This window comes from Hylobates moloch, unplaced genomic scaffold (genome assembly GCF_009828535.3).
Source record: "Hylobates moloch isolate HMO894 unplaced genomic scaffold, HMol_V3 SCAFFOLD_2, whole genome shotgun sequence".
NCBI lineage: Eukaryota > Metazoa > Chordata > Mammalia > Primates > Hylobatidae > Hylobates > Hylobates moloch.
In genome coordinates this window covers 136,396,270-136,418,515 of record NW_026652277.1, presented here as the reverse complement: position 1 = coordinate 136,418,515, position 22,246 = coordinate 136,396,270, and the positions used below count along the sequence as shown (strand labels likewise).

Below are 22,246 nucleotides of genomic sequence, written 5' to 3'. Positions count from 1 at the left end.
CAGTAGCACGATCTGGGCTCACTGCAACCTCCACCTCCTGGGTTCAAGAGATTCTCCTGGCTCAGCCTCCCAAGTAGCTGGGACTACAGGCACCCGCCACCATGCCCAGAGAATTTTTGTATTTTTAGTAGAGACAGGGTTTCGCCATGTTGGCCAGGATGGTCTCGATCTCTTGACCTCATGATCCGCCAGCCTCAGCATCTCAAAGTGCTTAATGTTTTACTTTATAAATTGTTTAATGCTGCAAGCATTGAGGATAAAGCAATGACTTATATAGTAGCAGCATTTGTTGCACAGAGTTCACAGTCTAGTGAAGAATACAGAAAAGTAAAGAGGTAATAAAATAGAGTTCAGTAAATGGTATGATAAAGTAAATGCAGAGTCAAGGAAGTACAGAGGAGTATGTGTAGAGGTAGACAAGTATACGGTGGCTGGTGGATTTTCTGATGTGCTGCTGAGATCTGCCTTTGGGAACGAAGGACTTATTCTCCCAGTTTCTGACAATGATGCCAGAAGACAACCCTCAAATTGTAGCATTACCCAAGGTCTTTCTTCCTTCTAAAGACATCTTGCATCCAATGCTTGACCAGTGTGTTTTATAAAGCCCTAGCTCCCACTTGATCCAACTTGGAACAATTCTGAGCAGCCAGTCCAGTTCCAGAGCTACCCAAGGGGTGGGCTGAGCAACCTTTATTGGGGCTGGATCATAGCTCAACTTCTCCTTTTACCTAATTCTGTTTCCTTCTCCATTCTTCTACAGATGTTGATCCATTGGGAACTGCCTAATAAATATCCTGTTTCAGAATTTTCTTCCCTGTACAAATTATGAAGTGTCCTTGAATGCCATTCTGAGTAACCTGGAGTTTGTGCTATAAACAACTAAAGCCAGGGAAGGCTTTTAGCAGGGAAATAGCTTGATCATAAATGTAAATTAGAAGGGTGCAAAATTGAAGACAAGATTATTGAAGAAGATGTTATGGTAGTCCAACCAGGAAACATTTATAACCTAAATAAATCCATCCACAGTGGGGTAGAGAGAAAGAGATGAATGTAAGATGTATTTATGGGCAATATTGGCAGGACACACTTGGTGGTTGACTATAGGTGGTGGGCATGGTAAAATCATGTAAGTCTCCTAGTTCTGTGGCTTGGGGAAAGGGATCCATCTTGGTATCACTAATCAAGATAGAAAATACAGGAGAAGAAGAAGGATCATTAATGAATATGATAAGTTCACTTTTGTACCTGTTGAGTTTGAAGTAAATTCAGTACAGTAAACATGCAGGTAATACTTGGTAGATGGTGGAAAACATGTATTGGGAGATCAGGATGAAGGTCAATGCTAGAGATATTGGGTTGGGAATCATCAGAATCTGTAGTAGTTAAATACACAGATGTGAATGAGCTCAGTTTCACTGTTCTGTGCTAAAATTGTCAGATCTCCATACTGTTTACCTAAGCAATTCCCAACTCCTCCAACTGGCAGCCAGACAAAATAATGACACTTCAGCACTACGGACAGTGTCAGGACTGCTTGTACACCCCACCCCCTTCTCATGTCACCCTCAAAATTTTAGTTCTGGTAGATAAGGACTTCCTTATTATCTTCTGCTGTCTAGCTTTCTTGCCTTACTTTCTGTCTCCTGGCTCATATCTTTTGCTTAAGGAATTGTGTTAAAGTCATCTAGTTCAAGCTTTTCCTTTCATTTTTTTTTAAGCAGATGAGGAACTTGAGGCCCAAAGAGGTGAAATGATTTGCCCAAAGCTACATTACTGGTAAGTAACAGAGCTGGGACCCAGATTTCCAGGATCATACCTTAATGTTCTACTGTAATACAACATGAAGTAGACTCCATAATTTTCTAGGCAACAAGTTCAAGCTAACAGGCATTTGTCAAAAGAAGACATACATATGGTCAACAGAGAAATGAAAAAAAAATGCTCAATATCTCTAATCATTAGGAAAATGCAAATTAAAACCACAATGAGATATCATCTTACACCTGTTAGAATGGCTATTATTAAAAAAAGACAAAAGATAACAAGGGTTGACAAGGGCGTAGAGAAAAGGAAACCCTGGTACACTGTTGATGAGAATGTAAATTAGCATTACCGTTATGGAAAATAATATGGAGGCTCATCAAAAAACTAAAAACAGAATCATCATATAGTCCAGCCATCTGACTTTTGGGTATATATCCAAAGGACTTGAAATCTGTATGTCAAAGAGATATCTGCACTTCAATGTTCATTGTAGCACTATTCACGATAGTAAAGATACGGAAGCAACTGAAGTGTCAGTGGGTGAATGAATAATGAAAATGTGGTATATAAGCATGATGGAATACCATGCAGCCTTAAGAAAGAAGGAAATTCTGTCATTGCAACAATATGCAGGTTTATATGAGGACATTATGCTAAGTAAAATAAGCCAGGCACAGAAAGACAAATATTGCATGAACTCAATGATAATGTGGAATCTAAAAAAAGTTAAACTAATGGAAGCAGAAAGTGGAACGGTGCTTACCAATGGCTAGGGAGGGGATGAGGGTAGGGTTGGGAAAAGGAGAGATGTTGGTCAAAGGGTACATAGTTTCAGTTAGATAGGAGGAATAAATTTCAGTAATCTAAGTAGATTTTAAATGTTCTCACCATAGAAGAATGTTAAGTAGTTGAGGTGATGGCTTTACTAATTACTTTGATTTAATCATTCCACCATGTATACATAGATCAAAACATCATAATATGCCCATAAATATATATAATTATTATTTGTCAGTTAAAAATAGACATTTCAAGCTGACTAATAATAGTAAAAAAAAAGTAATAACGACAATAACAATAGTAATACAATACAATACAATCAAAAAACAACTCTTCACCTGATGGGATGTTAACTTGGCTTGGTCTTCTTTGGGAAATTAAAAAAAAATTATCTCTTTGATTATTGTTCATTCTCTTTGAAATCTTTTATCAGATATTATAGATCCATCATCGTCTTCCATTAATACATCATCTTTTCTCTCATTTTATTCACTCCTTGATCACTTTTCTCTGAATTCTTCAAATTCACTGATTTGATTTTTGTCGCTTTGCAATTTTGCTCTTTACTGCTTCCATTTCATTTTTTTCTTTTAGAGACAGGGTCTTACCGAGTTGCCTGGGGGTTTCGTTATGTTGTCCAGGTCGATTTTGAATTCTGGTCTCAAGCAGTCCTACCACTTCAGCCTCCCAAAGCACTGGGTTTACAAGGGTTAGCCACTGTGCCCAGCTTCCATGTCATTTTTTTTTTTTTAATTCTAGCAATCTTATTTTTATTTCTAAAGGAATCTTTTCTAATCTTAAATTGTTCCTATTTTAAAATGTAATTTTTAAATGATTGATAGTTTTTTAAGATACCATAAAATTTACACTTTTAAAGTGCACAGTCTAGTGGTTTTTAATGGTTGTACATTTTCAGAGTTGTGCAATCATCAACATTATCTAATTTCAGAACATTTTCATCATCCACAAAGGAAACCCCATACTCATTAGCAATCACTCCCTATTGCCCCCTCCCTCAGCCCCTGGCAATCACTAATCTACTGTTTCTATGAATTTGCCTATACATATAGACAATATATATAATATAAAGTATATATATTTTATATGGAATCATAAAATATGTGGTTTTTGTGTCGGGATTCTTTCACTTAGTATAATGTTTTCAAAGTTCATCCATGTTGTAGCATGTAACAGCACTCCATTTTTATTGCGGAATAATATGCCCTTGTATGTAAGCGCAAGTGTGGGTGTGTATATAACACTTTGTTCATCCATTTATGAGTTGACAGACATTTGAGTTATTTCTATTTTGGGGCTATTATGAATAATGTTGGTATGAACGTTTGTATATAGGTTATTGTGTAAACATGTTTTTATTTCTCTTGGGTAAATACCTGGGAGTAGAATTGCTAAGTCATATGGTAAGTCTGTGTTTAACTTTCTGAGGAACTGCCAAATTGTTTTTCCAAAGTAGCTGCATCATTTTACATTTCCACCAGCAGTGTATGAGGATTCCAGTTTCTCTGCATCCTCGTCAATACTTTTTATGTCTTTTTTAAAAATGATAGCCTTTCTACAGGATGTGACATGGTGTCTCATTATGGTTATGATTTGCATTTCTCTAATGACTAATAATGTTGAGCATCATTTCACTTGCTTTATGGTCATGCATATATCTTCTTTGGAGCAATGTCTATTCAGATCGCTTTAAAATCAGATTGTCTTTTTGTTGTTGAGTTGTAAAAGTCCTGGATACAAATCCCTTACCAGTTATTTGATTTGTAAATATTTTCTCTCATTCTGTTGGTTTTCTCTTTTTTTGTTTTTTTTTGAGATGGAGTCTTACCCTGTCGCCCAGGCTGGAGTACAGTGGCACAATCTTGACTCACTACAATGTCCACCTCCCGGGTTCAAGCAATTCTCCTTCTTCAGCCTCCCGAGTAGCTGGGATTACAGGCACCTGCCACCATGCCCAGCTAATTTTTTTATTTTTAGTAGAGACAGGGTTTCACCATGTTGGCCAGGCTGGTCTCGAACTCCTGATCTCGTGATCCACCCGCCTTCGCCTCCCAAAGTGCTGGGATTACAGGCGTGAGCCACCATGCCCAGCCCACTGGTTTTCTTTTCACTTTCTTGAGGTTTTCTTTGAAGCACAAATATTTATAATTTTTATGAAGTACAATTTATTTAAGTACAATCTGTTTTGTTTCTATTGTTATCTGTGTTTTTGGCATCATATCTAAGAAACCACTGCCTTGTAAAAGGTCAAAAATATTTATGCCCTGTTCTCCAGTAAGAATTTTATAGTTTTAGCTCTTACAATTAGGCCTATGATCAACTTAGTGTTAAATTTTGCATATGGTGTGCATATGGTGTAATGTTCTTTGGAATCTTGTTGGTAACTCAGCATCTTCCTAGATTTTTTAAGATTTAGAGATTTTTCTAAAGATTTTTGTTTTATTTTGTTTTGGTTTTATTATTAACTCTTTCACGAGTGGGGTCATTTAAGTTTATTCCTCTGGTTAATATCCTTTTTTACATTACAACTAAGTCTTTTAATCTAGAAGATGGTTCATTGGTTTGTTTATTCTGATGATTGTGTTTATGTCCATGGGTGGAGTTCACAGTTAATTTCAGAATTGTTTGGGGGTCCTGTTGAAATATTAGGTACAGTCAATGGGAGAAAGGAAATTTCAAGATTTACCAGAGTTACTTTAATAAATTGGCATTCCAAGTGTCTGTGGGAGTAGGGCAGAGGTGGTAGGGCCCATAGACTTCACCACTGTGCCAAAGAATTTCTCCTTGGTTTCTGAGATACTACTCAGTATGCTGTCTATATGAAGGGCAAGCTGGGATGCCATGAGATATTGCTTTGTGTAGACTCTATCTTTACTGGACTTTCTACAGTTGCTGGTGGGACTGGTATTTGCCCCTCTCTGACTTCCCTATATGGCACATTTGCCTCTAAACATAGAACACTTTACTGGAAATCTAAATTTCACAGCAAGTGCCAATTCATATTTTCATATCCCTTTGGATATTCAACGGTAGTTAAAACATGTAAACTCAGATGAGTATCTTGAATCAGAACCGTTCTTTCAGCTTCTGATTTGGTTCTGTTCCTATTGATTATTCTTTGCTTCTACCCAGTGACCCTGACTAGTTCAAGTTTCTATTTTCCTCATCTTTAACTCTTATTTTGTGTTTATGCTGGTGTTTCCTATACTTGTCCTGCCCCCAACCTTGGCAACTAATTTCTTGATGTATTAGAGCACTGCACTAGAACCAGGAGGCCAGATCATGCTTCTGTTGCAGGTCGCTAGTCCTTCCACATTGCCTCCCTCATCTTTCCTCATCATTCTTGAAGTGAACCTCAATTACACCCAAGGAAACCAAGTTGTCTTTGTAATGTAGACACACGGGAGCTCCTCCTCCTCCTCCCTCCTCCTCCTTCTTTCTCTTCTTCTTCGTTGTCATCGTCTTCTCTTTTCTTCTTCTTCCTCCTCTTCCTCCTCCTCCTCCTTCTTCTTCTTTCTTCTTTCTTCTTCTGAGACAGGATCTCACTTTGTTGCCCAGGTTGGAGTGCAGAGACACGATCTCAGCTCACTGCAACCTCTGCTTCCCAGGCTCAAGTGATTCTCCTGCCTCAGCTTCCCGAGTAGCTGAGATTACAGGTGTGTGCCACCATGGCGGCTAAGTTTTGTATTTTTTGTAGAAATGAGGTCTCACCATGTTGCCTAGGGTGGTCTCGAACTGCTGGGCTCAGTGATCCACCTGTCTCAGCCTCCCAGAGTGCTGGGATTACAGACGTGAGCCACAATGTCTGGCCATGGGGCGTCTTAAAGATTCAAGTATCTTATTTATTAATATCTTTATATTGTCCGTAACAACTAGCACCATCTGAGCACATATTCGATATTCAACAAATGTTAAAGAAAGAATTAAGTTTAATAATTAAAAGAATAATGTATCAGGCCTGGCGCAGTGGCTCACGCCTGCAATCCCAGAACTTTGGGAGGCCGAGGCGGGCAGATCACTTGAGGCCAGGAGTTTGAGACTTGCCTGGCCAATGTGGCAAAACCCCATCTCTACTAAAAAAATATGAAAAGTAGCTAGGCCTGGTGGCATGCACCTGTAATCACAGCTATTCAGGAGGCTGAGGCAGGAGAATCGCTTGAGCCCAGGAAGGAGAGGTTGCAGTGAGCTGAGATCGTGCCACTGCACTACAGCCTGGGCAACAGGTGAAACCCTGTCTCAAAATAAAAACAAAACAAAAAAAGAGAATAATACATCAAATTATTTGTAAAGAAAAACCTTCCTCCCTATTTCAAACAGCTTGAAGAAAGACAATTTTTGTCCTTCTATTTATGTTTGGGGGATAGAGTCTCGCTCTTTTGCCCAGGCTGGAGTTCAGTGGCACCATCTCAGCTCACTGCAACATCCACCTCTGGGTTCAAGCAATTATCGTGCTTCAGCCTCCCAAGCAACTGGGATCACAAGCACGGGCCACCATGCCTAACTGATTTTTGTATTTTTAGTAGAGGCGGGGTTTCGCCATGTTGGCCAGGCTGGTGTCGAACTCCTGACCTCAAGTGATCCACCCTCCTCAGCCTCCTAAAGTGCTGGGATTATAAACATGAACCACCATGCCCAGCTTGTCTTTACATTTATTTTGATGATGAATTCGAAATGGTACCAATGTATATCAGTGCTTTATTCACAACACTGACCTGGAGATATTTCAGAATAGAGAAACGCCAGATCCTTAGTAAGTTTCAACAACAAAAGGGTTGAGGGGTCACTGATAAAATTGTATTTCTCTCTTCATTTTACTAATGGAAATTAATGTTTTTTTTTTTTTTTAAATTAACAGTAGTGCTTTATGTGTTCTCTATTCTGCTCCCAAAAGGATTTAAGGTGGCTGGCATAAATGTATATGATAAAATAATACTTAATACTTAACATAATAACAATAAAAATTTACAAGGAAAGCAGAAAAAGAGAAAATAAGTGTAGAAAAAAGAAAATAATACAAGGAGGGGAAGTTGCTAAACAAAACATATTCTGCAAAGTCACTTACATCCACTTGCTTATGTAGGGCCACATATTTGGCTCTGAATTTTCCAGGCAATTCAAGAGGGCTCACAACCAGGTAGAGACCCAGTGTCCATAAGGTTCAAACAAACTAATTGCTTAGGATAACATTGTTTCTCCAGTTGCTGAAACCAGAGAGCAATTTCTCCAAAAGTTTGCCACAAAGACTACACTGTAAGTTACAGTGACCACCATCCTTACAGCCAACACAGTACAATTTCATAGGAATCATTTCTCAATATAGCTAAAAACACAGTGTTTTTTTTTTTACATAGAAAAGTTCAGTACACTAATTTCTAGTTTTGCAGTATCTTCAGCACCAAAAGTCGTCCTGCTGATGGTGCTAATCAGGAGAACATTTCCATGGTCAAGCTAAGATGCCTAGATGATTTCAGTTCAGTTCAACAGCATCAATAAAATTTTAAGGTCAGTAGGCATATTGTTGGATAGAATATATGAAAAAAGTTCAGCAGAGATTTTTGTGTTTCTGCTGCAATAGTGCCACATAACCAAACACAAATTTTAGAGGCTTAAAACAAAACTGTCTATTTTTCCTGTTCAAGGTTTTGGTCAATTTAACATCCCCTTTCCTCATTCTTGAACCAGTGGCTAGCCAGGAGACTACAGAAGCAAAAGAAATAAAGCCACTTTTAAAGCCTCTGCTTAGTGCGACAATGAAGCAAACTAATACAGCAACAGAAAACCAAATACCACATGTTCTCACTTATAAGTGGGAGCTAAACATGGAGTACATATGGCCACAAAGAAGGGAACAACAACAACAACAACAAAAGGAAACACAAAGAAGAGAAAACAGACACCAGGGCCTACTTGAGGGTGGAGGGTGGAAGAAGGGTGAGGATCGAAAAACTATCTATCGGGTACTATGCCTACTACCTGGATGACAAAATAATCCTTACTCCAAACCCCCATGACATGCAGTTTATCTATATAACAAACCTGCACTTGTACCCCTGAACCTAAAATAAAAGTTAAAAAAAAAAAAAGCCTCTGCTTGCATCACATCTACTAACTTCAGTCAAAGCAAGTCACACGGGCAAGCCCGATATGAAGTAGGTGGGGAAATGCTACATATATCCTGCCCATTCTGGTAGAAGGTACTGCCAAGCCACTTGACAAATGCTTTGTAATTCTATCGCAGGGAGAGAGGGAAGAATGGGGAATAATTGAATTACCACATCCATAATTCTATTTGCCACTTCCCTTTACTCTTCGGTTCCCATTCAGTACCTCGAAGACACAAAGTTGGAGGTCATCTAGTATGATCCTTTCCTTTTACACATGAATTATCTGGGGCCCAGAGAGCTTATGAGACTTGCCTAAGATCACACAGTCAATTCAGCGCTCTACCACATTGAACCAAATGGTTGTAACTCTAACTTTCCTCTCTATCATCTGCCTCCAAACCCCAACTCCACAGGGAATTATAGGGGTTTAGTTCATGAGATAAATATATGAGTAAGGCCCTGAACTCCAGTCTCTAGAGGTAATAGCCTAGATTCACTGTGGATATGAAAGGTTTTAGTAGTGCAATGAGAGGAGACCATAAATTCTAGGTTCTGACTTGGAGAAACTGGTTTTTCACAAAGTGACTGGTGTGTGTGGAGGGAGGGCAAATTTCTAATGAAAATATTTATAGATCCTAGTGGTTATTTAAAAGTAGGTAATATTTCCAGAAGGAAATGTTTAGTTTGTTTCCCAGTTGCTTTCCATTGTCTCCATGCTTCATCTGACAAAGAATCAAATGTAAGGAAGGGCAAGGGGGTGGGTAGGTGGAACAACAACGGAAGACTGCCAGAGATGGAGGAAAGATATAAAATGTGGCCTTTTCAAGTTGACGTTTGTTTTTTAAGTTTCCCTAATGCCCTCTCTAAGGTAAATCACCAGAGGCTGTGTGTTTGGCTTACTCCTCAAAAGCAGATCTGAGCTGGTAAGCAACTGAAACGCATCAGAGGACAGTTTGTTTTGAAAGAAGGGAACAGCTGCTTCTCCTGGAGTCCCTGGCAGACATGGAGCCCTATCTGTTACCTCCGTGTTCCTAGATGGTATTGCTTACAGCCCTTTTTGTGTTCTGTTTACTGTTCCAATTCTGTAGGTCAGCTTGACTGGATATTATATATGTTTTTAGAGACACTTATTGCTAACATAGTTTTTGTTATCGATGTCCTAAGTTAGAAAGTTTCTTTAACATTTCTTGGTTTTACTCCCAGTTTGTTTACTTCTGCAAATCAGCTCTTCTGGCAAGAAACTTGACTCCTGCAGATGATATTATCTTGGAGGAATGTAGGGCCAGGCTACAGCGTAGTTTTTCTGAGAATAAATGATCTGACCACACTTAATAAACAAAGCCAGATAAGAAGCAGCCATTCAACATGAAAACAAAGAGCAATAATTTAGATATATAGCTTTAAAATAGAAACACAGGAAAACATACAAAATATGTTTTAAAATAATTATTTCCCATCTTAATTTTGTTCTGTTCCCTTTATTTTAGCCTTGAACAGACAGTCCCCACATTTTCAACTATGATTTCATTTTTAACAACAAAATTTCGCGAGTCGCACATAATAGTGTTTGTACTTTTAGTAGAAGTTGACTGAAAATACATAAGGATAAACACATTGCTAGGAATTCAGTAATGCTTTTTGCCCAGGCTGGACTTGAACCTTTGGGCTCAAGTGATCCCCCCACCTCAGCCTCCCGAGTAGCAAGTAGTGGGGACTGTAGGCACACAGTACCACATCTGGCTTCAGTAATGCTTTTAATTGAAGGCATACTTTATTAAACAAAAGAGCATCTCTATCCATTTGAAGTCTGGGTGTATATATCAGTGCAACCCACCTTATTCAGGTAAGCATACCTTATGGGACTTCAGGTCCCTTTGTAATAATTTTAAAACTCTGCAGGTGTCCATGGCTCATAGGTTGATATCTAAACTTTGCCTTCCATCATTTATGCCTGTCAACTTTGGGAACTGTCCTATTTAATTACATCATTGCTCTCCTGTCTGCACAAGCACTGCATATTCTTACCAGTTGGCTTGAACAGTATATAATATAATGGTTAGAGCTCTGTCTTCCTAAAAGTCAGAAGATTGGAATTTTGGATTGTTTTGTTGTTGTTATCTACTAATATATTTCTTTAAAGAAGTCAACAGCTTTGAGACTGTTTTGCTTTTTGCAAAATTAAGGAGGGGGCTGGGGAGATACTTGCTCAGCCCAACTCATGGATTATTATGAGGAACATAGTAGATTATGTAGCACTTAATCATATATACAGTAAATAGTCCTCAGTCAGTATTTTTGCAGAACCATTTGGAACTGAATTCTCAGCTTTTGCAGTGCTACAAAGATACAGTTCACCCAGACTTACACTGGCCTGGGTGCCATGCTCTCCAGACACACAGTGGGTAGTAGATCAGAAGGGGGAGATTTGTGCATTGGACTGGGCTGGGAGTAATAACCTAGGTTTACGATTTATCTCTGCCATTTCAGTGAGTCATTTCATCTGTCTAGGCCTTAGTCCCTTGTGAATAGAGAAATGAATGAAAATCTCAGAGGTGTTCACATTTTGCAAAAGGGCTCTTTTTTCTTCTTCCTAAATGAAATTAAATTGCAAAACTCAAATATATAAATCAGATACCCAAAAAATGCAGTTTTCACATGCAGTTTAAAATGTTCATTTATTGCAAATGAGGCCCTAGGAGCACAGTTTGAAAACCACTGATTTAGTTCATGTCTAAGATCCAGCTTTACATTAAGATGCCCATTTATTAAAGTGAGATATGTTTCTGCCCAAATATTGCTAGTTGTCATCTACATGGGACTTCTTGCCTTGATGGTCTTGTCCACTCAGGAAATCAAACCTTAGAGCAGCACTTAGAGTGTAAAAAAAATCAAAGCAAGTTCTATATTCTTAAGGAATAGTTCCCTCAAGCAATGGTGACCCAATTTAATGCCCTTCTTCATGTTAGTAATTTTTTTCTCTAAAGAACTGGGCCACGAAATCTAGAATCTCAGCACCATCCCCCATAGACTAGTATAGGAAGAAAAACTAATCATAATTCTAACATTTGGAGCCACTCCAGGACTGAGTCTGGACCTGAAGGATCCCTCTTTGTTCACTTGGTGCCTAACAGTACCTGACATATGGAGGACACTCAATAAGTCTTGAATGACTGACTGACTAAATGGATTGAGTGAAGTTGTGGCAACAAATTAAGCAAGAAAAGGCTGAATTACCTAATTGGTTTTGAAAGCAGCCATTATAAAGTTTATAATTAAGTTTGTCACTGAGCAAATCTAGTCTATACCTTCAGACCCCAACAATGCCCATGTACTCTCAGGGTTTTTAGAAATTTTGAGTTTCCAAACCATGCTGGGGTCATTTTCAGGGAGCAGACTGAACTGTCACATGGTAGCTGCCCCTGTTTCCTTTTTTTTTTTTTTAACTTAATCCCAAATGTGATAATAAGCTGCCCTTATTTTCAGCCACTGAAAGAATGTCAGGGAGCTAGATCTTGAGGCTGGTAGAGAATAGCAGTTAATGATGAGAAGCACAGACACTGACTACCTGGGCTGTAATCCTGACCTTTCCATGTGTTAGCTGCCACTATGGGTAGTTATCTCTGTTTCTATAAAGTGGGGTATTAACTAATGTGAGGATTGAATGAGCTAATGCCCCTGAAGCTCTTAGAACAGAGCCAGACATGTTGTAAACATTCAATAGGTATTGACTCTCATGTATTCATCCTGGTATAGTGGAAAGGGCATAAGTATTGAGTTAGTCAAGCCAGGCTTTTAATTCAGGCTCTGACCCTTTTTTGGGGGCAGTCATTTAATTTCACTAAACTTGTTTTTTCATCTTGTGTAAATGCTATTTAAAATTATAGCAGACTATAGCTTTCTGATTTCTAGGACTCTAAAGTTTAGGAAAACACCTGTATAGGTCCGCTTTGGATATGAAGGAGGAAGCCCCAGGCAGAGAACTAAAATGCTTTGCATAATAAAACAATAATTTTGAGCATCCTGGAGTTTGAGATGAAAGCACCAACCCTAGGAAAGAAAGAAGTCCAGCAAAGTAGCCACGAATCTGGGGCTATATTTGGGGAGACAGTTTTAATATCCAATATTAAGTTGTTACTTGGCACCAGAGTGGACCATTCCTTACCTTTTACCAAAAGTTAAATAGATGTTTGTTACCCAAGCAATCATATGTGGGTGATAACTTTGGGGAGTGAAGAAATTGGAGTGATGTGCCAAGTATTGGGCAAGGCCATATAGCAAAAGGGAACACAAACACCAGGGGGATGTAAAGGAGACATGGAGAATTTGGCCTATGTAGGAAAACAGAATGTGAGGCAAGGAAGAGAAACCTGGAGATGTGGAGAGGAACAGAGGATTTCTCACCAGTGTGTGAGATGGCAATCAGGCACTTTTATTTTACACTAATCTTAGAGGATAAGAAAGCTAGAGTTTGTTGAAGAACCTGAGTACCCTGGCATTTGTATAGGCTGGGCAGGATTCTTATGATCATTAAAGTTAATGGATGTGGCCCGGTGCAATGGCTCACACCTGTAATTCCAGCACTTTGGGAGGCCTAGGAGGCCAGGCGTTTGAGACCAGCCTGGGCAACGTGGCAAAACCCCATCTATATAAAAAACACAAAAATTAGCCAGGCGTGGTGGCACACACCTGTAGTCCCAGCTACTTGGGAGGCTGAGGTAGGAGAATCATCTGAGCCTGGGAAGTTGAGGCTGCAGTGAGCTGAGATTGAGCCACTGCAATCCAGCCTGTGCATCCAGCAAGACCCTATCTCGAAATAAATAAAATAAAATAAAATAAAATAAAATAAAATAGTGAATGGATGTAAACTTCTAGCACAAGTAATCATTTGATAAATGACACACCTATCATCTTGTTGATTCATGTATTATTCACTTAATATGTTTCTAGCCCAAGGAAGCTAGGCAAAGAACAGCTGGTACACATGGGGGCAGTGGAGCACACAGGTTCCCACTCATCTTACCTGTGGCTGAGACTTACCTACCGTCCCTCCTCTTACTCCCCACATCTCTATCTCCAGCATTTTTCTCCTGTCTGCACAAAGAAAGCATACTCCCTGAAGGAACAAAATGGGCTTCCAGGAGTACTAGGGCTATGTCTCCGGAGGAGCACAGGCAGGCTTGTGTGATGTGTGATGGTAAAGGATTTCTTCAAAGTCATGTTCATGCCTTAGAGAATGCCTGGAGAATATAAGTTTTTAAATTATTTCATTAATCAACTCACTGAAGGTAAGAGAGACAAGCAGTGTCCTAAAAACATGCAGTTATTTTACCTGTAATCCATTTTCCAGTAAGTGACTACCGAGATAGCTGGAGCACAAGAATAGGTAATGGCTTTGTTTTCCCAAGATGTGGTCACTGCGATTATTTTTAGTGAAAGATTTGGAGCCAGAAGCACAACCCATAATTATGTTGCTATGATTCTACAACCAGTTGTTCTGTGGAATTAATTTGACTGTGAAAACTTTAAAGTTACCACATTTTCTGAAAAGCCAGAAAAACTGAAAGTAAAATATTCCATGACACGCAGTGCTGTTTCCTGAGAACATCTCCCATCACTCCACTTTGCAACTTGCATGCCTCCTGCTTAGTCCCCCTTTCATCCCCAGCTCTTACCCAGCTCTATGAATTACTGAGGTTCACTTATAGTCCCTCCTTCGTGAAGCATTCCTGAAGACCCCAGCCTGGCAGATCTCCCCTTCCTCTGACCTCCTGTATTGGTAATGTATTGTCTACACCTTTCTTAGAACCCCTCATTTTCTCCCGTGAATTCTAGTTTATTTTCATATCTATTGCAATATTTTCAAAGCTAGGTTTGTACTATGTAATATAGTTGGCTATTCGTATCCATTGGTTTCACATCTGCAGATTCAACCAACCATGAATTCAACCAAATGTGAATTCAACCAGTGGCTGATTATAACTATTTGGAAAAAGGCCAGGTGCAGTGGCTTACACCGTGATCTCAGGACTTTGGGAGGCTGAGGTGGGAGGACTGCTTGAGCTCAGGAGTTTGAGACCAGCCTGGGCAACATGGCAAGACTTAATCTCTACAAAAAATGCAAAAATTAGGCAGGCATAGTGGTGCGTTCCTGTAATCTCAGCTATTCGGGAGGCTGAGGCAGGAGGATCACTTGAGCCCAGGAGGTCAACACTCCAGCCTGGGTGACAAAGCAAGATTCCGTCTCAAAAAAAAAAAAAAAGAAAAAAGAAAAAGGAAAAACTTCCCAAGAATAAAAAATAATAGTACAACAATAAAAAAAAAACATAATAGCTATTTACATAGCACTTACATTGTGTTAGGTATTGTAAGTAACCTGGACATGATTTAAATATACTGGAGGATGTGCACAGGTTATATGCAAATACTATGCCCTTCTATATAAGAGACTTGAGCATCCTCAAATTTTGGTATCTTTGGGGATCCTGGAACCAATCCCTCTTGGGTACCAATGGACGACTGTAGTTTTCCATTTCAAAAACAATATGTCAAATCTATATCAAAAATCTGGAAGAGAAAAAGGAAAGAATGCATCTCATCATTTTGACACAAGTTCTATACTCATTATTTTAGGCTGTTTCTTCCTAAACCTTTTTCTATGATTATTTTTTCACTGATTTAATTCTGGTGGATATGCAATTTCATATCCTTTTTTCAATTAACATTACATCACAATCATTACTCAAATTGCTACATAGCCATCATAAATATTTCTTTAAAGGCTGCAAAATATTGACTACTTTTCTATTGTTAAAATTTTAGATCGTTTATCATGTTCCACCGTTATAAACAACACTGCAGTTGACATTTTCATGCATACAGTTTTTCCAGTGTGTATGTTTCTGTATGCACATGTATATTTTGATTTTTTTCCCTTAGGATAATGTCCCAAAAGGAAACTTACTGAACCAAAGAGCAAGATTGTTTTTATGGCACATATTGCCAAGTTGCTTTCCAGAAGAATTGGTCCAATTTATATTATTAGAAGTGTATAAGTATATCGGTTTCTCCAAACCTTCACCAAAATTATTTTCTTAATTCTTTAATCTTTATATAAATGAAATAGGATGACTTCAGTTCACTGCTTTTATTTTTTTTTTACCATGAATTATTTTAAGCATTCAAAAAGGTATGCAGAAAAAATATATAACCCCTGGTCCTGGTTTGTCAAGTCTTAACAAATTTCCACATTTTCATTAGTCTTTATAAAAATAAAATACTACATATATAACTGAAGTCGTCGTGCAGCACTTTCCCAAATCCATTCCAATGCCTTCCTCCCTCCCTCTACAGATACAACTGGAATTTGATGTTTATCATTCCTTTGCACTTCCATGTCCATATGTTTTAATTGTTAAATCTTTACTTACTAATGAAGTTGAACTTTTTAATATACTATAGCTAATATTAAAGTGCTCAGATTCTAGAGTCAGGTGGAACTGTCTTTGAATTCCTGCTCTGCCACTAATTAACCATGTCTCCTGGTGCCTCTCTATGACTCAGTTGCCTCATCTATGAAATGGAGATAATAATAACTCATACTATTCTTTTTTTTTTCTTTTGAGACGCAGTTGCCCTCATGTTGCCCAGCCTGGAATGCAGTGGTGCACTCTCGGCTCACTACAACCTCCGCCTCCTGGGCTCAAGCAATCCTCCTGCCTCAGCCTCCCGAGTAGCTGGGATTACAGGCATGTGCCACCATGCCCAGATAATTTTTGTATTTGTAGTAGAGATGGGGTTTCACCATGTTGGCCAGGTTGGTCTGGAACTCCTGACCTCAAGTGGTCTGCCCACCTCGGCCTCCCAAGGTGTTGGGATTACAGGAGTGAGCCACTGCACCTGGCCAATTCATACTATTCTTTATCATGTTGTTATGAAGATGAAATGGGAAGTTGCATGTGAAATTCTTGGCACAGTGCTCACATAGCATGCAATAATACCTTTTATCATTACTCTGGTTTTTCTTGTGAATTATTTGCCCCTTTTCTTAGCAAGATTAGATTACCTAAAACTTGTGAAGCACTTTTCCAACGTGATCCTATTTATTCCTCACAATGGCTTTATGAGATAGTACTGCAAGGATCCTATTTGATCCCAATAATAAGCCAGTAGGGAGCAGAGCTATATCGAAACCCAAGTCTCTGGTGCTGGCACCTCTTGCTTTGAACTTATTTGCTGCAGCTCCGTCAACTTTAAAGTCATTTCGTGATATAACGTCATTGGTTTATGAGGTGGCTTTAGTGCTATTCTTTAACACAGTCATTATAGACAGATCCCAGCTTCTCTCCGACTTATAATTGTCTTCCTTCTCTATTTTTTTCCAGAATATTCTATATAAAAATATTTTATTGTTCTATAAAACTAAATATACTCTTAAACTCAACAAATAACATTACCACTAATAATATATTTACATTATTAGAGATTTAGGATTTTATAGGGTTGGTATTACTTTTTTCTGATTTTTTTGTAAAACAAAGTAAAGATTTTAGCTAATTCCTGTATCCAAATTTCAATTTACTAATGCATTAGTCCTAAACATTTTAACTAAAATAAACCCTCAAGGATTCTGAATATTTATTAATAGTTAACTGGAGCACAATTAAAATTTTATTATTTATAAAAATGTAATTTTAAAAGAAAAATAATAATAACAAACCTTATTGAAACGTATTTAGAAACCAAATTTCAAAATCCCTTATTTTTAAGTTGGTTTTTCAAGGCACAAGAAAAAATACTCTTGATATAGGTTCTAATCTACTCTCGTGTGCATTAATAGGACACATGTATAAATACCAATTTTGTTTATACAAGTTTGAAACTATAAGAACATCTTAAGATGACATTATATGGTAATCATATTTTACTCAGTTTATCAATATTCTATTTTTCCTTTGAAAATTCTGACACCTAGGCCGGGCACGGTGGCTCACACCTGTAATCCCAGCACTTTGGGAGGCTGAGGCGGGCAGATAATGAGGTCAGGAGTTTGAGACCAGCCTGGCCAACACAGGGAAACCCTATCTCTACTAAAAATACAAAAAATTACCTGGGCATAGTGGCGGGCGCCTGTAATCCCAGCTACTGGGGAGGCTGAGGCAGAAGAATTGCTTGAACCCAGGAGGCCGAGATTGCAGTGAGCTGAGATCACGCCATCGTACTCCAGTCTGGCGACAGTGCGAGACTCCGTCTCAAAAAAAAAAAAAAAAAAAGAAGAAGAGAAAATTCTGACACCTTTCACATTGACAGTCTCCTTATCATATTTGAGAAAACCAGATTCAGAGAACTCAAGGTGGGAGTTAATGAGGCAATTACAGACATTACACGGCCCCAGGCATGGTGGAATGAGGGTATCCTTAAAGGCGGCTAGAGGAGCAAGGAACATCTTAAGACTCAGGAGGCATGTGTGTTATGGACACATGATCAGGCAAAGGATATTGACTGAAATAAGTATGAAGTACTTTGAAATCCTATGAACCTAAATACAGTGTTTGTTTTGGTTTTATTCCAATGGGAAAGTTATCTGGCTCTTTTTTCTCCCAGAAATCACAGGGTTCAAGTAAGTAGGAGTATGGGTTACTAGAGATCTATAAAAGCCATTGCCTTATAAATGACAATATGGCCCCTTATCTGGCTATCTGCCAACTCCCCCAGCTCCTGACTGCAGCAGTACTCCATAGCTGGCCTTTTGCCAGGATCTGAAAAGAGATCAAGGCATATGAGCTTCACTGTGGCTCTTACTTGAGATCTTCAGCTGACACCTTCTCGAGGGAGGCTGGCAGCCACCTCAGCAGAAAGCCACCTTGAAGCCTATACAGTTTACCTCTTCACGGAGATTATACTTGCAGGCAAATGCCCACATGTGTACCATATCATTTTAATGAAGCCCATCATAACCCTTTGGATGAAAATGCAACAGAAAAACTACAATGTCTGGTGCCAGTTCACATGTAGAAGGTAGGTACTTAAGAGGTGATAGCTACCTCTGCCACGAAAACAGGGAGACACACTCTCATCTGCTGATTACAACTAATTTCCTCTAAGACATTTTAAGCCATCTGTTCTAAAAGTTGGTATGTGGGAAGATAAAAATTCTTTTTAAAAAAATTATGTGGTAACACCCAAAATCAAAACTGAAGCTAACGTGGCATTGCTCATCTATGCTCTAATTTTCTGGAAAACAGTTTCAGGCAAGTTAGGACGGCAGCAGGCCCAGGAGCTGAACAAATTCAGGGGCCATCTTAGGGCAAGCTGGGGTGGGATTAGATGTTCCAGTCTGCACTGTTCTCCTAAGCCTGCCGTGATCTGAAACTTAGATCTTGGGCCTGGGCCAGAACCAGACTGACCTTCAAGGGTGAGCAAAGAAGGCAACAGCATCCAGACAACTGTGGTGACGAATTCTCTTGATATTGCCTTTTCTCTCTATTCTCCCCGAATGCTGATCGAATGCTCCCGATCTACCACCTCCCTTAGTGTCACTATAACTACTGCCTCCTACCGAAATTGTATGCCTTTTTAAGATTATGAAAATAAATGCTAACTACTATGTCTTTTGGTCTCAGTTGAAAATAGTTATCCTTCAGCTATCTTTCACAGTATAAATAACTTGCCCAACTTTGCTAAGGCTGAAGTTTGCTCCATAACTTCATTAGGAGATTACTGTAATGGAAAAAAGTACCTAATTAATTAATATAAAGTCTATTATAAAGATTTGTATAATGTCTCAATTAGAGAATATAGATTCATGTATATCACATATATCTTTTCATAATTTCTTTTGTCATCATCCACAGCATATGCATGAGGAGCATAAGTTAATTTTAGATGCTTTTTTCATCAGTAATTCATCTCACATTCTGTGTGAGCACTTGTAATAGTGCATGTATTTGATATTCAGGTGGCTCTTTGTGTTTTCATTTTAGTAATTGGTGATTCAAGGTGCATAGAACATTAAAAAACTAGTGTTAATTACTATAATGAAAGTAGAGATTGGTTATTCTACTAGGGTTTTAAAAACTTTTAAGTCTTGCTTGTAAAAAAAAAAGTCTGTAAGATTTTTTTCTGAGTTCAGTTTTAGGTAGTATGTTAAAAATAGATTCCCCCAAAATAACACTACAAAATATTAGGGCTGTTTAAGAAATACCTTGTTTATGCCGCAAAGTGGAGGAAAAAAGACCAATTTTAATTTGGTCTAGATATGTCCAAATATAATATGATTTCCCCGTTTTTCTAAAGCACATTTTCAAAAGTATGTTTGGGACAACCTGATATGTTAAACTTTTGAGATATAAGCAAAATAGTTAAATGTCAACTTAAAATATTTATTAATTTACTTGTAACACTTATTGAATATACTGATTTAAATATGTTGCTTTTTCCACTTTTATATTTAACATATATTTACAATCATAATTTCATAATTATTGTATTCCATTTTAAAGTGGTCTTTTAAAAGTTTATTTATTTTTAAAAATACAGGTTCTAGATTTTACAACTTGAATTTATGTCGGGCTAAGAGACTTCTGCAATCAGTACACTGTTGAACAAAATAAAATAATTAAGAATGACCTATACATGAGAGATTGTAAGGATGGCAGTACAAAGTAACTCCACTGTGTTAAAAACAAAGGAACAAAGAAGCCTTACCATATAGCTATTTTATACTGGTTACACAATAGAAAATTAAAAAGCTTGAAATGTTATAGTGAAGTAACCGATCCTTCACACTTGTGTCTGGTTTTAATTTTTCTCCCCTACTTTGGTACTCAACAAATAATTGCCAGAAGAATAATAATATTTCTAAATCATCTTTTTGTTTTTTATATGTATTATTTTTATGACAGAAAAAAAAGCCATAAAGAAATTAGTTCTCCCATAAACCTGAAAACTGTAGTTAGACTTGTCTGTTTTTCTGAATTTATTATAATAACTTGTTAAAATTCCAGAGCTCCACTGAAATCTTAGCAAAATGGTCCACTCCTTAAATTAGCTCAGATTCCTCTAGGGATTGTTTAAGTGATGTTAACTCTATTTACAGTTCCAGAGATCCCTACATTCTTCCACTGGGTAAGCAATACGCTGAAAATTCTTTGGAATAAAAAAACCTTACCAACGGGAACAGAGTATATTGAATTGAATTCTCTTCTACTACCCAGAAGTAAGGAAGCTACTATGAAAACTGTCTTAATGATTTAAAATTATTTGAGTAGTGAACTTGTAACTAATTAATTATTCTTAATTAATGAATTAAAATCCTATTGACATCAATTAACTCAGTAAGTTTCACAAGTTTGTAATTTGCTCCCGGAAGTACCCTGAATAGTGGCAAACTTTTTTAAATGGGGGGCAGTAGCTCCCTGGCCCAGTCTAGTCAGAAGCATTGAGAACCTTCTCCTCCAGAGTTCCATGTGCCCAAGTGGTATTCTAAGTCCACTTGAACCTGTCATGTCTGTCTTTCTTTCTGTTTTGGCATTCTAAGTCCACTTGAACCTGTCATGTCTGTCTTTCTTTCTGTTTTGGAGACAGAGTCTCACTCTGTCGCTCAGGCTGGAGTGCAGTGGTACGATCTCGGCTGCAACCTCCGCCTCCTGGGTTCAAGCAATTCTCATGCCTCAGCCTCCAGAGTAGCAGAGACTACAGGCATGTGCCACCATGCCCAGCTAATTTTTGTATTTTTTTTTAGTAAAGAGGGGGTTTCACCATGTTGGCCATGCTGATCTGGAACTCCTAACTTCAAGTGTTCTGCCAGCCTCAGCCTCCCAAAGTGCTGAGATTACAGGCGTGAGCCACTGTGCCAGGCCCAGTTCTCTCAATTCTGCCTTTCTCTGCTGTTCAAAACATGACATTTACTCATCTATATTCTTGTATAGTCTCAGTCTATGCTGCTACATGCTGCCTTCCTGGTAACTCATCCTCAGTATACTGTCCTCTTTGGGAAATATTTTTATCATGCTCTATAGACCTCCTGTTTTCCTTTTTAAAACAAAACCCCCAATCTTCATCTTCCTCACATAATGTGTCAGTTGGCTTTTCTGGAAAGCAGATGCTAAAATGGAACTAGGGGTGTATGAGGCTTATTGGAAGGCAACACCTGTGAAACATGAAAGGCACAGGAAGCAGGACTGGAAAGGAAAGGCTCAGATCACAATGCACATCTGACAAGTTCCCAGTCAACCCAACAGCAAGCTAGAGAACAAGGACTGATGATTGGAAGGACTCTGCATTGGAAAGAATGGCCAGGCCCCAGTATCTCGGCTGAGCTTTGTCACTAGCTGGGGATATCTGGGAAAACCATGGAGTAGGGCGACTGTGGTTTACAATAATCTATTGTTATATTTTAAAATAGCTAGAAGAAAATAATTTGAATGTTTCTAGCATAAAGAAAATTATTAAGATGATGGACATCCCAATAACACTGATTTGATCTTTACAAATTATATGAATGTATTAAATTATCACATATATGCCCAAAATATGTACATCTATTATGTATCAATAAAAAATAAAATTAAACAAAAAGGCTG

The 22,246-nt window shown here is 38.3% G+C and overlaps 1 protein-coding gene across 1 annotated transcript in view; it reads left to right on the top strand.

The window, feature by feature from the left end:
* Nucleotides 1–1,748: 1,748 nt before the first annotated feature.
* Nucleotides 1,749–22,246, top strand: part of CEP85L (centrosomal protein 85 like) — a 217,013-nt gene continuing 196,515 nt past the window's right edge. Inside the window, exon 1 of the mRNA XM_032157756.2 lies at nt 1,749–1,776. The gene's annotated coding sequence lies outside the window, so the exon portion shown is untranslated. The remainder of the gene's footprint in view (nt 1,777–22,246) is intronic.